Source organism: Cervus elaphus, chromosome 13, assembly GCF_910594005.1.
Source record: "Cervus elaphus chromosome 13, mCerEla1.1, whole genome shotgun sequence".
NCBI lineage: Eukaryota > Metazoa > Chordata > Mammalia > Artiodactyla > Cervidae > Cervus > Cervus elaphus.
The window spans coordinates 35,284,495-35,297,097 of NC_057827.1; the positions used below are offsets into that span (position 1 = coordinate 35,284,495).

The following is a 12,603-nucleotide window of genomic DNA, read 5'->3' on the forward strand; positions in this document are numbered from 1 at the left end:
TTAAACTCTTTACCCTTTCAGGCCTCAATTTACGCATCTGTTAAGATGCAGAGACCTTTCCCGCCCTGCTTCCCGGGCAGAGCTAATACCCGAGTCAACGTGCAGGAAAAGCGTGGTAAACCCTGCTGAGAATGACACGGTGACGACCACCTGTCAAATGAAAGGCTGGGAAGGCGGCTCCTCCGCTAGCCCCTAGTAGTTTGGACACTCCGAAAGCGTCGACCCGCGGCCGCCCTGGGCCGCCCCTCTGATGGAGTAAAGCAGCCCCCCGCCCACCTCTCGGCCCGCGGGGTGCGCGGAGTCCCCTGTCGCTCACACCCCCAGATGAGTCCGCAGGACAGGCCCAAAGCCTGCCCACTCCCGTCCGCAGGCCTCGGAGGAGGACCCCACGGCCCTCCCGAGCTGCCGCGGCTCCCCTCCCCCAGCAGTGATCCCTGTCCCTCTCCGCTCGCACTCCCAGGTGAGGGGAGGGGGTGAAAGGGCGTACCCCGCCGCCATTTTGTCCCCTTGGCCCCCTCTACGCCTTCCGCCGACCCGCACCCCAGTCCAGGATCTCCTGGCTCTGCGTAACGCGCGCCCCTCGCGGACACTCACCCCTGGCCGCCCTGCGCAGTTCGGGGCGGCTCCGAGCGTCCCGCCGGGAAAGGGGCGGGGCGGGGCGATTGCGGAGGGGCGGGGCGGCTGGCCGGCGCACCACGTGACTCCCAGCTGCGGCCGCGCCCCTCGGTGCTCCGCTTGCCTGCAGCCCGCGCGCAAGCGCAGCCAGCTTCCCGCCGACCGGCCGCCGAGGCGGGAGGTAGGGCGTGGGTTTCTTTCGTGACCCGGGCGCGGCTACTTCTCGGGTCTGTTCCCTTCCCCAGGCTGTGCTTGCATCCCGCTTTTGGCCACACAGTTGTTTCTCTCACGAAATCAGTCCCTCCCTTCCCTCTGCTTCCTTTATCACCATAGTCTGTCCCAAAGATAAAGAACCTAGAAGTCCGCCTGAGAAATCTGTAACTCTGAAATTGCTTCAGAGAAGTGCAGTCCTAAGCCAAACACAGCTTACCCTCTGCTGCAAAGCTTTATTCGGCACCGCCCGCGTACCAGACTTGAAAGGATCAAAGTACGAAGTCCTAACAATTGTGTTTTCTGTACTTCAAAGACAAACGTACGAATTAAGTAATTCAACGATGTCAGAACCATTCAGACCTTAATTATCACATAAACATTACCCCCGTCACTTCTCAGCCGACTGAGAAACTCAAGCTCATTATACCTTTCCCTCCTCTTTGTTACCCACAGCGTGCAGGAAGTTATGGAAGAATCCAATGAAGTCTCACCTCGCAGCTAGACTGTAAGTGCTGTGAGGGCTGGAACCATACTGTTGGTGGTTCTGGCAGTTCCCACCTCCTGCCTTCTTAGAAAACTCGCTCTTTCATTTAACAAGTGTTTTTTGAGCACCTACTGTATATCAGATGCTATTCTAGATTCTTGGAATTAATAAGTAAACAAAATAGATAAAAAAACTGTGCCTTCCTAGAGCAGGGTAGAGATGATAAATAAAATGAATAGGGTAAAGAGAGCACATACTGCCCTTTCATGAAAGGTGGTTAGGGCCTTATTCCTCTTATCATTGTCCCCTTTCTCCTCTCCCTTCATTTCCATAAGCATCTAAACGACCATTCCCATCTTGAAATCTCTCACCCAACCCACCAAACCCCACTAAACTGAACTGGACAGCAAGAAGTAAAGACTCTGACTTTGCTGTCAGGTCATGTAAGTGTGTGACCTTGGGAAAATTACTAAACTCTCTAAACTTCATTTTTTCTCATCTGTAAAATGTAGTATTAAGGTACACCTTAATGGGTTTTTGTGAGTCTTAAATGAATCAATTTTTAGAAAGCACTTAAAATAGTTTAGTGTACAGTTAGAGCTCAAAATGTACCAGTGTTTTTGTTTGGGTTTTTTTTTTTTTTTCATTTAGCCTTAAATATGAGGTAGGTACTATCATATAGAGGGTTCCCTGGTGGCTCAGATGGTAAAGAATCTCCCTGCAGTGCAGGAGACCTGGGTTCAATCCCTGGGTCAAGAAGAAGCCCTGGAGAAGGGAATGGCTACCCACTCTAGGATTCTTGTCTGGAGAATTTCATGGACAGAGGAGCCTGGTGGGCTACAGTCCTTGGGGTTGCAAAGAGTCAGACACAACTGAGTGACTAACACTTTAACTTTCACTTTTTTTTCTATCATATAGGGCTTCCCAGGTGACACTGGTAGTAAAGAACCCGCCTGCCAATGCAGGACACATGGCTTTGATACTTGGTCCAGGAAGATCTCCTGGAGAAGAAAATGGCAACCCACTGCAGCATTCTTGCCTGGAGAATCCCACAGACAGAAGCTTGGCAGGCTATAGCTCATGGGGTTGCAAAGAGTCAAACATGACTGAAGTGACTTAGCACACAGGCACGTACTTTTATACAACTGTCCCCTTTCCTTTAGCTGCCTGTCTTGCCCCACCTCTTGACTTCTGACACGCTGGGCCCTCCAGTATACTCCTTCTCTTCTGTTCCACCTGGCAAACTCCCTCTCACCTCTGGGACCTCAAGTAGCCCTTCCTGCACACCCGCAGCAAGCTTGGCTGCTCTCTCCACTGGGCTTCCAAAGCATTTTGTACAAACTCTGATGGTTAGATCCCCTTGAAAACAAGGAACAAGGACTCACTCAGTAAAAAGTAAAGTTTACCATAAGACTGGAATTGAATTGCAGAGGACTTCAAAACCAGCCTCTCTTGCTTCTCTCAGGTAAATCCCCTGGCTTCACTGCTTCTTTCTGCTTTCAGCAGTAGGAGAAGAGAAGCCAAGAGATTTCTTCTCTCTTGCTCTCCCTCGAGCATCATCTCCAGTGGTTAACACAGCATCTCTGTGGCTCCAACTCCAACTGGGAACCTCCTGCCATGGCTCTAGATTCTGCCTGACAGCCTTAGCTTTGAGGTTCTGATAACATCACATCTTTCCATTGTTCACCAGGAGTTTAATTTGCTCACCTGTTTAACTTGAATGCCATTATCACCTCCAACAAGTGGAAAATAAAATTCTAGTAATCCACGGCAAGCAATGGTACTATAATTGCTTAAATTAGTATCTGCAGTTGCTTGTAAGAAAATGCCAGATGAAGGTAAGGAAATAAGAAAATTGGAGCTACTGTACTTCACTATGTGTTAGTCGTGATAATTACAAGGACTATAGAGTAGGCGGACAACTTCACAAGCATTAAGCAGCTTAGAGAAGGAAAATATTAAATTCAGAGCTTTAAACTCTGAGCTCAATGTGTGATCAGAGAACCAGAAAGTGGTTCTTCTACAGTGGCGTGAAGAATCTCTTGTTTCTTACCACTTAAGGACAGACCATGGTTGAAGATCAGAACCAAATATATCTGTTCAAGTTGCTAAAATGTGATGACATTGAATTCACAGCCTAAGTCACTGTCTTAAAGTTAGGACATCAACTGGAAACTAGCATGGTCCTGTGACTTAAGATGGAGACATTTGAGGTGACCTCCAACTGACCCCCTAAATATCCCCAAGCCCCATCTCCTTTATTTAGAAAACTGACCTTCCCCTGTTGAAAGAATATATATGAAGCAGTTGCCTTGAAAATAGATATCTATTCTCCCCCCAAATTCTATCCCCCTACTACCTCCAAACCCACTTCTAAAGTTAAATCCAGGGAACCAGGAGAGAATTATAAGGTATATTCCAGATAATAAATAAATAAATGAACTTATACACCCAAACAATTAGAGTATTTTTTGTATTTACATTAGCAATAGCCTGGAAAACTGTATCAGAGTAGATTCTAAGTGTATTACAAAAGAAAGGCTAGACTATAATATGTCAGATTAAACACAGGTGTCCTTCTGCTCTTAATGTTCTAAAGGGAGCATCTCTAGCAGGCTGCCTGATACGGTTGATTGAAACCAGGATTCAGTAGTGGCCTACGTTCAGTGAAAGCAGTCAGAATTTCACTCAAATAATGGGGAGAAGGAGGGTTTCCCCAGTAGCTCAGCGTAAAGAATCTTCCTGCAATACAGGAAGTGCAGGTTTGATCCCTGGGTTGGGAAGATCCCCTGAAGGAGGACATGGCAGCCCACTCCAGTATTCTTGCTGGTAAAACCAATGGACAAAGAAGCCTGATGGATGCACAGAGTCACAAAGAGTTGAACTCAACTGAATTAACTGAGCATGCACAATGGGGAGAAAGAAATGTAAAGATTCACACAAAAAAGTCAAGCTACAGGGTCACACATGAAAGAGTCAAGGTGACAGAAATGTCGGAGTAAATTTATTATGTGTAACCTGCTCACCCTGCTCCTGACTATATTTTGTAGAAGGGGTCAGAGAGCACTAAGACACTGAGAAAACATTAGTGAGAGAAACATAGGCCTCCTTGGAAGCTCTGCAATGCCTCTCCTCCTTGGAAGATTGAAATGGGTTTCCTGGTTTCAGTGGCAATGTTGCCAGAGTGGCAGGGGCCATGTGCCAATAATAAACCATAGAGACAAGGAGCCACAGTTATCATGATGGACCACAATGGACTGCAGGGGCAGAGTGGCAGTCAATGTTTTGATCCTCAGGGACCTGTGGGAGTACCAACTTGATGACAGGATCCCTAGGACTGAAATATTAATGGATGGGTAGCCTACTAAAGTTTTACTTGATATAAACAACCAGGAAAACTAACATTCTAGTACACAGAAACCTCACTTCAATTGCCACAAAAGGAAGTCTTGACCCCTAATTCAGTTCCTGGTTATAGCACATACCCAGGGTCCAGTGATTAAAGGAGAAACTGGGTCCTCTTGAGGAAGGACACTGCAACATTGTCACAACTGTATACCATAAATCTTTCTCTAAGACTTTCCCCAAAGGACCTGTGCCTTTTAAAAGAATGAGCATGCACTGAGGGCAGGGACATATCCAGACTTTGAAGGATTATTACACACTGATCTGAATTCATGCTAATCCTTTGGGACCCCTGGATAGATTGAGAGCTTCGGGTAACTGGATAATAAGTTTATATCCAAGTCAATCCACAGAGGGCTCAGAGAGTTCTGTAAACCCATGCTGAGTTAATTTTCCAGGTCCTAAATGCATATTTAAACTAGATAGGCTTGGCAACTGGCAGATTTCCTGCACCAGCTTCCTGACCCATGCAGAAAGGACTGTTACGGTAGGCAGAGCCAAGTGGCCCCTGGAACTGCCCTTCCCTAACAAAATGGTAAAGTGTAACTGAAAGTGTAAGTCACTAGGTCGTTTCCAACTCTTTGCAACCCCATGGACTGTACTGTCTGTTGAATTCTCCAAGCCAGTGCAATATCACAGCCCTCTGGGAATTGCGGGGATCGGTGCCACCATCAAAGATTTGATAGATGCAAAAGTGATGAGTCTCATTTCACCTCCGTTTAATCCCTGCTTTTGACAGTGGCAAAACTAGACAGAAATTCAGATTTTCCAAGCTTCTACTCAGGAGATTTTGAAATATTGTTTATACGTACCACATCTTCTTTATCTGTTCCTTTGTCAATGGACATTTGGGTTGCTTCCATGTCCTGGAGAAGGAAATGGCAACCCACTCCAGTATTCTTGCCTAGAGAATCCCATGGACAGGGGAGACTGGTTGGCTGCTTTCAGTGGGGTCGCACAGAATCGGACATGACTGAAACGACTTAGCACGCATGCATGCACTGGAGAAGGAAATGGCAACCCACTCCAGTATTCTTGCCTGGAGAATCCCAGGGACAGAGGAGCCTGGTAGGCTGCCATCTATGGGGTGGCAGGGAGTCGGACACGACTGAAGCGACTTAGCAGCAGCAGCATGTTTTGGCTATTGTAAACAGTGTTGCAATGGACATTGGGCTGCATGTATCCTTTGGGTCATGTTTTTCTCCAGATGTATGACCAGGAATGAGATTGCAGGGTTATATAGTAGCTCTATTTTTAGCTTTTTAAGGAACTTCCATACAGTTCTCTCATGGTTGTACCATCTTACATTCCTGCCAACAGTATAAGAGGGTTCCCTTCTCCACACCCTCTGCAGCATTTGCTGTTTGTGGGTTTTTTGATGATACTCATTCTGGTTGGTGTGAAGTGATATCTCACTGTAGTTTTGATTTACATCAAACTATTGTTAATAGATAAACATAAATCATGATTCCTTTGTTCACAGATACATTCTTAGTACCTAAAACAGTGTTGAATGTGTGATAGGTGCTTAATAAACATTTGTCAAGTCAAAAAAAAAAACAAAACAAAATGAGGCAGTGACTCCACTTGCACCTTTTGATCCAGATATGGCATCTTTGCTGAAATACAATCAACCTAGTCCTGCCCATGCTGTTCCTGCCCATGCAGTATGCAGCTGTTGATCTGGCAAATCATTTTCCCCTCAAATCAATTAGCAAAGAAAATCAAAGCAACACATTTTCATATGTCAGGAAGAGTAACTGACTTTTACAGTTTTACTTCAGGTCCATGTCAATTCTCAAATACTGTCACAGTGTAGCCCACATGGACCTTGACCATCTGGACGTGCCATAGAACATTCATCTGATCCAGACCCTAATAGCATCTGTTGACTGATTCAGTGAACAGGAAGTAGCAAATATTCTCAGTAAGATACATGAACGCCAGAGACATACAACTTCTGTGAAAGGAGTATTGCACGATTCCTGTACGGCAGTGGTTCTCAACCAGAGACAATTTTGTCCCTACTGAACACTGAGCAGGCAATATCTGGAGACATTTTTGGTTGTCACAGCTGTAGGGAAGGGAGTTAGTGGCTATTGGCATCTTGTGGGCAGAGACCCAAGGATACTGCTAAACATCCTGAAATGTACAGGGCACCTCCTCACAATCAAGAACTATCAAATTCAAAATGTCAAGATGAAAAAGTCAAGAATCCCTGTGTTAAAGCTAAAGACAGGTTTCAGGAGAAAGAAATGGCAACCCACTCCAGTATTCTTGCCTGGAAAAGTCCATGGACAGAGGAGCCTGGCGGGCTGAAGTCCATGGGGTTACATGACTGAGCATGTGTGCACGAGGGTGGAGGAAGATGGGTTGGTAGCAATAAAGTGGTAGAACTAAAAAAAAAAAAAGCTAAAGACAGGTTTCTGTACCTTGTGCATCTGAACACTAAGAAAGATCATGGTGGACCCATTTGGATTTTGGAGGCAACATACACCACATCTGGATGTATTTCTCTGAGCCATTTACTGAGAAACCTGTGTTCCCAGAGAATGAAAAGGCTCTGCAGCAGGTCCAGGCTCTGCCAATCAAGTCTAATAATCCAGAAGATCTGAGTGTCTGTGACGAGTGAGGATGCTGTATGGACCCTTGCACGAATCCCGATAAGAGATTCAAAGCACAGGACCTCAAGTTTTTTACATTATACCATGCTGTCTTATGCTAAAAGAGCACTAGATTCTGATAGACTGGATCATGATGACATAAAGACTGGTGTTCTCTGATCTGCCAATCTTGAAGTGCCATGACATGAGACGTGCATGTGTGCTAAGTCACTTCAGTCACTTCACAACTCTTTGTGACACATGGACCATAGCCCACCAGGTTCCCCTGTCCATTAGATTCTCCAGGCAAGAACACTGGAGTAGGCTGCTGGGCCTCCAGTAGGAGATCTTCCCAACCCAGGGATCCAACGCAAGTCTTCTAAATCTCCTACAATGGTAGGTGGGTTGTTTAACACTAGCACCACCTGAGAAGCCCAATATTAGACAAACATACCAACAAACCATCATCAATTAAAAATAGCGTAGAAAGATTACCCTTGATTGGGTCAGGTGCCACAAGTAAGTGGCACAGGCAGATGGCATGGACTCCAGGGCCTCAAGAGGAGTTCCCTATGACCATCACTTAGAGGAAAACAAAGCCGAATAAAATAAAGCGTGGGCCTAGATTAAAGATGGGCCTGCACAATATGTTGGCATCAGCTGGAAGTGGATTGTTATTATATTACCCAGGAGCAGCTTTGAAAGAAAATGTGAAAATCAACTCTCCCAGTGGGGAGAGATTTGGGCAGTACATATGGATGTCCACTTAGCCTATAAGGATCATGGCCTGAGGTACAGATCTACTCTGACTCATAGGTAGTAACTAACATTTGCCTATTGCTCAGAGACTTGTAAAGAATAATATTGGAATATTGGTAACAAGGAAATCTATGGAAGGGGAATATGAATACCGTGAGTAACCATGTGTGCATGCTCAGCTGTGTCTGACTCTTAGCAGTCCCATGAACTGTAGCCCACCAGGCTCCTCTATCCAAGGCATTTTTTAGGCAAGAATACTGGAGCAGGTCGCCATTTCCTTCTCCAGGGGTTCTTCCTGGCCCAAGGATCAAACCCTTGTCTCTTGTGTCTGCTGTGTCTCCTACATTGGCAGACAGGTTCTTCACCTGTTTGGATCTCTCAAATTTGGATCTCTCAAAATTGGCCAACGGTATTTTTGGGCTTTCCTAGTGGCTCAGCGGGCTTCCCTGATGGCTCAGTCAGTAAGGAATCTGCCTGCAATGCAGGAGACCCAGGTTCAATCCCGGAGTTGAGAAGATCCCCTGAAGAAGGAAATGGCAACCCACTCCAGTATTCCTGCCCATAGAATCCCATGGAGAGAGGAGTCTGGTGGACTACAGTCCATGGGATTGCAAAGAGTCAGACTGAAGTGACTTAGCATGCATGCATGAAGATTTTTGCTTCTCATTTGAAAGCTCACCCAAAGGCATCCACTGAAGAGAAAGTTCTTCTACCATATGATTCAGCAAGCCCACTCCTGGTCAAATATCCAGAAAAGATGAAAACTCTAATTGGAAAAGGTGAACATGCACCCCAATGTTCATAGCAGCACTATTTATAGAAGCCGAGACATGGAGGCAAACTAAATGTCCATCAGCAGATGAACAGATAAAGAAGATGTGTGTGTGTATACAATGAAATATGACTCAGTCATAAAAAGAATGAAATACTGCCATTTGCAGGAACATGGATGAACCTAGAGATTATCATACTCAGTGAAGTAAGTCAGGCAGAGAAAGTCAAATATATGATGTCACTTAAATGTGGAATCTAAAAAATAATACAAATGAATTTATTTACAGAACAGAAATAGACCCACAGACATAGAAAACAAAGTTATGGTTACCAAAGGGGAAAGGGAAGTTGTTGTTCAGTCACTCAGTCATGTCTGACTCTTTGCGACCCCATGAATGGCAGTATGCAGGCTTCCCTGTCCTTCACCATCTCCCAGAGCTTGCTCAAACTCATGTCCATTGAGTTGGTGATGCCATCCAACCATCTCATCCTCTGTCGCCCCCTTCTCCTCCTGCTCTCAATCTTTCCCAGTATCAGGGTCTTTTCCAATGAGTCAGCTCTTTGAATCAGGTGGCCAAAGTATTGAAGCTTCAGCTTCAGTGTTGATCCTTCCAATGAATATTCAGGGTTGGTTTCCTATAGGATTGATGGGTTGGATCTCCTTGCAGTCTAAGGGACTCTAAAGAGTCTTCTTCAACACCACAGTTTGAAAGCATCAAGTGTTTGGTGCTCAGCCTCACCCATCAGCAGAAAATGGAAACAGAATAGGGAAGGATAAATTAGGAGCTTGGGATTAGCAGATACTAACTACCATTTATAAAATTGATGAAAGAAAAAAGAAAAACAAGGATTTACTGTCATGTAATAATCTATAATGGAAAAGAACCTGAAAAATAAGGAAAATATACATATCTGAATCACTTTGCCGTACACCTGAAACTAACACATTATTGTAAATCAACTATACTTCAGTCAGTTAATTAATTTTTAAAAACAGAGAAAGCTCTTAATAATCAGGGAGAAGACCTATTCTGTGACTGTTTGTTGGCTCCATTATTCAGCCTCCCAGTCTTTGTTCACCAGGCTTGTGTACTAATAGCCATGGCAATAGGGATAAGGGCTCCACACAGTGGACTTTCCTCCCCAAGGCAGAGAGCTCAGACTTCAAGAGCAGAAGCCAATATTGAACCCTTGTTATGGCACTATTCCTCAGGGCACTGAGGGCATGCTGATTATATTAGACCACTTCCATCAAAATAGGCCAGAGATTTATTCTCACTTAAATAGATATTTCTTTCTTCTTTCCTTATCCAAAATGGTTCTACCAGCAACAAGATCTGTGGAGTTATGGAATGTGATGATTCCATGACTCATTATCATGATATCCATATAAGATTGCTTCTCACCAAGGATCTCATTTGAAAGCAAGAGAAATTGGCTCAGACTCTTGTTTTTCACTAATATTACCACGTACCCCATCATCTGAGAACATCTAATCCAACAGATTGATGGAATGACCTACTGAAGTTATAATTACAGCACTGCATTTGTGCTAAGTAGCTTCAGTCATGTCCAACCTTGTGACCCTATGGACTGTAGCCCACCAGGCTCCTCTGTCCTTGGGATTTTCCAGGCAAGAATACTGGAGTGGGTTGCCATGCCCTCCTCTAGGGGATCTTCCTGACCCAGGGATTGAACCTGTTTCTTACATCAACCTGCATTGGCAGGCAGGTTCTTTATCACTAGCACCACTTGGGAAGTGCCAATTACAGCACTACTTGTGGGACAAATCGGTGAGATCCAGTGCTCCCAGGATACACTTTATGCTCTGAGCCAGTGACCAACAGATGGTGCTGTTTCTCTTACAGTCACAATACCCAGGTTCTGGAAACTATTATACCTAGTAAGCCACTGACAAAATTTAGTTTCCCTTCTCCCCAGTCATAAATCCCTCTTTTTTTATAGGTCTTGATTCCTGTCTTAGTTTGTGTTCGTGTCCTAAGACAGGACCTTGTGTCCAGGCAATTTATCTGGAAGATCACTCCAATGAGCACAAGTGATGAAGGGAGGAAAATGAGTCAGAGAAAGAAGAAAAGACATTAAGGTGTGTGAGGATGAGAAAGTAATCACTCATGGGAAACTGAAGCTCATTATCACCAAGAAACCTCTGAAAAACAGTATGGAATAAGCTTCAGAATTGTCCTTTGGGAGGACAGGAAAGCAAGACATATACCTGCCAACTCCAATTAAAGGACATTAACTCTGTCACATTTCTGGGCTTTCCTTTGGCAGAGTGTAAGAGAACCCGGAGGGAGAGACTAGAGAAGTGGGGGGAAGCTTTCATTGTCCAGGTAGCCTCTACTGCAGTTGCAGGTGACTCAGATGGGCCAAAGGGATATGAAGAGAAGCATCTACCTCATCTGCTATATCCCCCAGGGAGGCATGCTTTCATGACGGGACACAGCGATGGTCCAACTGAACGAGAAATGGAAACCGCCACCTGACTATTTTGGGGTCCTCGTGCCACTAATCTAATAGCCAGAGCAGAGGTTACAATACTGGATGGAGTGGTCTGTCCCAATTAACAATGAGGACAGAGAGGATTCTATCTGGTACCTAGGAGGAATCACTGGGGCATCCCTTGTCTTTCCATCTCTAGTAGAAAATTTTAAAGAAAGAACCCAAAAAAGGCAAGACCACTAAAGATTTGAATCCTTCAGGAATAAAGGTTGGGGTCACTATCTAGGTAAAGGGCCACAACCAGCTAAAGCATAGACAAAGAACAATAGAAGCACAGAATGAATAGTAGAAGAAGGAAATAATAAATATCACCTCTAACCTTATGACCAGTTATAGCGATGATTAACAGTTATGCATATTTTGTTAAGTAAAGTCTGATACTGTAAAGAACAATATTGCATAGGAATCTGGAATGTTAGGTCCATGAATCAGGGAAACTGGATGTGGTCAAGCAGGAGATGGCAAGTGAACGTCGACTTCTTAGGAATCAGTGAACTAAATGGACTGGGATGGGTGAATTTAATTCAGATGACCATTATATCTACTACTGTGGGCGAGAATTTCTTAGAAGAAATGGAGTAGCCCTCAAAGTCAACAAAAGAGTTCAAAATGCAGTACTACAGCATGATCTCTGTTCATTTCCGAGGCAAACCATTCAACGTCACAGTGATCCAACTCTGTGCCATGACCACTGATGTCAAAGAAGGTGAACTTGAAGGGTTCTGTGAAGAGCTACAACACCTTCTAGAACTATTGCCAGAAAAAGATGTCTTTTTCATCATAGGGGATTGGAAAGCAAAAGTGGGAAGTCAAGAGATACCTGGAGTAACAGGCAAGTTTGGCCTTGGAGTACAAAATGAAGCAGGGCAAAGAATTTTGTCAAGAGAACATGCTGGTCATAGCAAATACCCTCTTCCACTCACACAAGAGATGACTCTATACATGGACATCATTAGATGGTCAATACCAAAATCAGATTGATTATATTCTTTACAGCCAAAGATGGAGAAGCTCTATACAGTCAGCAAAAACAAGACTTGGAGCTGACTGTGGCTCAGATCATGAGTTCCATATTGCAAAATTCAGCCTTAAATTGAAGAAAGTAGGGAAAACCACTAGGCCATTCAGATATGACCTAAGTCAAATCCCTTATGAGTACACAGTGGAGGTGACAAATAGATTCAAAGGGTTAGACCCAGTAGACAGAGTGCCTGAAGAACTATGGATGGA

The 12,603-nt window shown here is 44.6% G+C and overlaps 1 protein-coding gene and 1 long non-coding RNA gene across 3 annotated transcripts in view; one reads left to right on the forward strand and one right to left on the reverse strand.

The window, feature by feature from the left end:
• The window catches only part of SCAPER (S-phase cyclin A associated protein in the ER), a 400,216-nt gene extending 399,491 nt beyond the window's left edge, over window positions 1-725 (reverse strand). The window contains exon 1 of one of the 2 annotated variants that reach the window (XM_043921754.1): window positions 595-725. The gene's annotated coding sequence lies outside the window, so the exon portion shown is untranslated. The remainder of the gene's footprint in view (window positions 1-594) is intronic. The other variant, XM_043921755.1, reaches the window with a different exon arrangement.
• On the forward strand, window positions 718-10,952 carry LOC122706529. Its single transcript, XR_006344405.1, has 3 exons — window positions 718-796; window positions 1,282-1,333; window positions 10,819-10,952. It is a non-coding gene; the product is annotated as an uncharacterized LOC122706529 (long non-coding RNA).
• The last annotated feature ends 1,651 nt before the right edge of the window (window positions 10,953-12,603 follow it).